Source organism: Bidens hawaiensis, unplaced genomic scaffold (genome assembly GCF_021521415.1).
Source record: "Bidens hawaiensis isolate Kalapana, Puna unplaced genomic scaffold, B.hawaiensis_p1.1 tig00004030_1, whole genome shotgun sequence".
Lineage (NCBI taxonomy): Eukaryota > Viridiplantae > Streptophyta > Magnoliopsida > Asterales > Asteraceae > Bidens > Bidens hawaiensis.
The window spans coordinates 2,181,156-2,185,448 of record NW_027491238.1 but is presented as its reverse complement, the minus strand read 5'-3'; positions in this window follow the sequence as shown (position 1 = coordinate 2,185,448).

Here is a 4,293-nt window from a genome sequence, read left to right as displayed (position 1 = left end):
AGGATGATTCTTTTCAATATAAGGGGTTTAAATTATCATATCAGTAGACACAGAAGTGTCAAGATTTGATTCATTGAGATCTGGTTCTTCAATGCTCAAATCATATGTTGCATTCTCATCTTGTATCAACTCTTTCTACTTCAATTAAACCTTTTTCACTACAATCTCTTATAAAATGTGCCTGATTTCAATGTTCTTAGTCTTGGTGTGTTGTACAGGATTCTTAACAATAAAAGATGCAGCAATATTACCAATATAAATAGAGATGTTTAAGAAATTTAGACCATAATCCAGCATCTGATTTTGAATCCAGAGGACTTGTGCACAACAGGCAGATGCAGCAATATACTCAGCTTCTGCAGTTGAGATTGACATAGTTGTCTACTTCTTGCATTGCCATGACACCAATCTGTCTCCCAAAAATTGACAACCTCTTGAATTGGATTTCCTGCTCATATTGAACCCATCATATTCACTATCTGTGTAGGCAATCAGATCAAAGGACTGGTTCTTTGGATACCAAATTCCCAGATCAGGTCTTCCTTTCAAATAACTAAAGATCCTCTTAACTGCATTCATGTGAGAAACCTTAGGACTTGACTAGAACCTTGCACAGACATACACGACAAACATGATATCAGGCCTTGAAGCAGTCAGATACATCAATGATCCAATTTTTTCTCTGTATTCATGTTCATCCATAGGCTCCCCCTTTTCATTAGCTATCATCTTTTCTTTTGGATCCATGGGAGTTGAAGTAGTCTTGAGATCATTACACTTGAATTTGTCTAGTATGTCCTAAATATACTTAGACTGGTAGATGAAAATCCCATCAGCCTTTTGCTGAACTTGCAATCCAAGGAAGAAGTTCATTTCTCCCATTGAGCTCATACTGTACTTGGACTTAACTACCTCTTCAAACTCCATAAAAATCTGTTCATCGGTTGACCCAAATATGATGTCATCAACATAGACTTGTAACAATAGCAAATCTCCTCCTTTCTTTTTGTAAAAGAGGGTCTTATCAATAGCTCCCCTTTGGAAACCATTTTCAAGTCGGTGATTTGACAACTCATCATACCAATCTCTAGGAGCTTGATGAAGTCCATACGAGGCTTTATTTAGCTTATACATACACCTTGTTAGGATAAATAGGGTCCTCAAAACTTGGTGGTTGAGAAACATACACCTCCTCTTCTATTTTTCCATTTAGGAATGAAGATTTGACATCAAGTTGGAATACCCATATATTCTTTGAGGCAGTATATGCTAAGAAAATTCTTATCGCTTCAAGTCTTGAAACTGGTACAAACACTTCCTCAAAGTCAATTCTTTCTTGGCCTGTCTACTAGTTCCCAAACTTGCGGATCTCTGAATTGAGCCAACTCCTCTTGCATAGCCTCTACCCAACTGTTGTCCTTCAATGCTTGAACATTTTTTTTAGGTTCTATTTAGGATAGAAAGCAGGAGTACAAACAAATGTTTGCAGATCCAGAATGACTTCTTGTTACTCTTTCATTTATGTCTCCAATGATGTTTTCAGAAGGATGATTTTTTTCTACATAAGAGGTTTGAACTATCATATTTGTAGACACAGTAGTGTCAAGATTTGATTCATTGAGATCTGGTTCATCAACGACCAAATCAGTTAATATATTACCAACTTCATGTGCTTCCTCATTGTTTTTCCTTGAGGTAGATGCACCAATGTTTCCCAAAATCTAATCTATCAAATAAATCTTGAAATCTTGCTTCTGTGACAGTTTCTTCTTCGCTAGTTTGGTTGCTTGGATCTTCCCCATTTTGAACTTGATCATCTTGCACTATTTGATTGTCTTGATCACTATTTGCCTGATCTTGTTCTGGCCTTTGATTGTTCTCTAGATCAATATCTTGAACTTGGTCAATATTTGCACTTGAGGGATCCTTTATGCATGTATATTCACTTTCTTTACTTGCAACCTTTTTCCACAATTTTTCCAAATCCAATGTTTTCTGATTTTTCTTTTCAATCACACTGGTTTTGTTAACTGAGTCATCAAAGTCTTCAGGATAGATCTTGAAAGACTTGATTAATTTCTCAAGATCAAATAGCCATGCTGCACCATCAACTGTGTTGAACTTATTTTCATTAAAGACAACATCAGATGATTTAATCACACCCAAATGATCTTTCAAATATACTCTGTAGGCCTTTGAGTGTGTAGAGTAGCCAACAAAGAAGCAATCCAAGGATTTTTCTTGAAATTTGTTTAAATAATCCTTGGTGTTCAAGAGTGAACACTTGCATCCAAATGGCATGAGAAACTTGATGTAGGGTTTTCTTTTAAACAAGATTTCATAGGGAGTCTTGTTTTTTACTTTTGTTGAGAAGTACCCTGTTTTGAACATTGCAAGCTGTATTAATGGCTTCTGCCCAAAAAGTAATATGTAGATAAGCATTTGCTAGCATGGTTCTTGCAGCTTTAATGAGTGTTCTGTTCCTTCTTTCTGCAACACCATTTTGTTCAGAAGTTCTAGGTGCTGAGAATTGTTGAAGTATTCCTTTTGTATTACAAAATTCTTCTATAACTCCATTCTTGAACTCAGTACCATTGTCACTTCTCATTAATTTAACCCTTTTATCCAATTGATTCTCAATCCTTATTTCACAGCCTTTAATCAACTCAGCAGCCTCATCTTTTGTACTTAGGAAATAAACCCAAGTGTATCTTGAGAAATTATCAATGATCACAAGATAATATCTCTTCTTTCCAATGCTTGGTACACTCACAGGACCAAAGAGATCCATGTGAAGCATCTCAAGCACTTGATTAATTGAATTGATGAGTTTACTCTTGTGAGAAAGTAAACTTGAACTCTCTAGAAAGTAAAACAATAACATTCTCACCCTTTACTAGTTTGTTCATATTCTTGAGATTGACATGACACAACTTTCTATGCCACAATTTTGACTCATTTTCAGTGGCTTTAGAAACAAAACATGTACCACCCCTTGAAACAGCTTCTTTCATGTTAAGTTCATATAAACTGCCATTCTTCGGGGCCATCATCATGATCATATCAGGTGGGATCACAAATTCAGGTCTTAAGATGAAACAGTGTGAGTAATCAAAACCAACTTTAAAACCCTTATCACACATCTGTGATATGCTCAAAAGGTTATACTGTAACCCCTCCACATAGAAAACATTGTCAAATGAGACTTTACCATTTGTCAATATACCTTTTTCCAACAATTTTACCTCCATTTTCATCACTACCAAATGCCACTAGACCTTCAAACTTCTCTTTATAGTTTACAAGTGACCTTTTGTCACAAGTCATGTGCCTAGATTATCCACTATCTTAAAACCATACTTCATTCAGCGGAGTGGACTGTTCCTGCACATAACAAAGGGAGTTATTAGTTAGCCGATGAACTGCAAGTTGATTCAACTTGCAAATCATCAGAGTTAGTAACAATGGATGCATTGACTATGAGAGGAATGGGTTTAGGATCTTCATGGGTAATTTCAATGTTATCTGAGTTTTCTGTTTCGTAACCACATTCCCCTGGAGTCTTCACAAAAGGTGTTGTGCTTTGGTATTCATTTACCACATAGTCCTTTATGCTAAAGTAATCTCACATCAAATTTCTTTTTCTCCTGAACATCACCTTTTGGTTTCCGAAGAAACCCTTAAGGTTCAAATCCATGCTTCAACAGAAACTTTTCATCACCAGTTAGTTCAGTTGGTTTCTTTCTTGAAAAGACACCTTTGTTTCTTTTCTTTTCATTACTTGGTGATCCTTTAGAATCATCAGACTTAACTAATTTTGAGTCTTGATTGGTGATAATTCTCAAAGTCTGAAAGTTCTTTTTGACAGCAGTTTCAATTTCTTGGGAGATATGTTTCTTTTGAATTTTTTAGCCACGTGTTTCTTTTGTTTTATTTAAACTTTCTTTTCTTTCTTAACCTTCTCTCCATCTTTCTAATCAGTTTCACTCATAATCTCCTTTCCACACACTTTTCCCTTTCCCATGTATTCATCATAAATCTGTTTATAAAGCATAAAGTTTTGACCAAACTTTATCTTATTGGGAACATGAAAAGGTTTGAAGTTGAATCTTTCATTGCAAGAATCAGTGTGGTGACCATATTCATCACATTTCTTGCACCACACCTTTCCTTTGAAACTTTCATGAGCATTCCCTTTTTTGAATCTCTCACTTGTTCTAGTGGTTTAACCCCAAGTGTGTTCTGAGTTTTCAAGCCATCAAAATCAATTGAAAAAGGAACAAACTCTTCAAT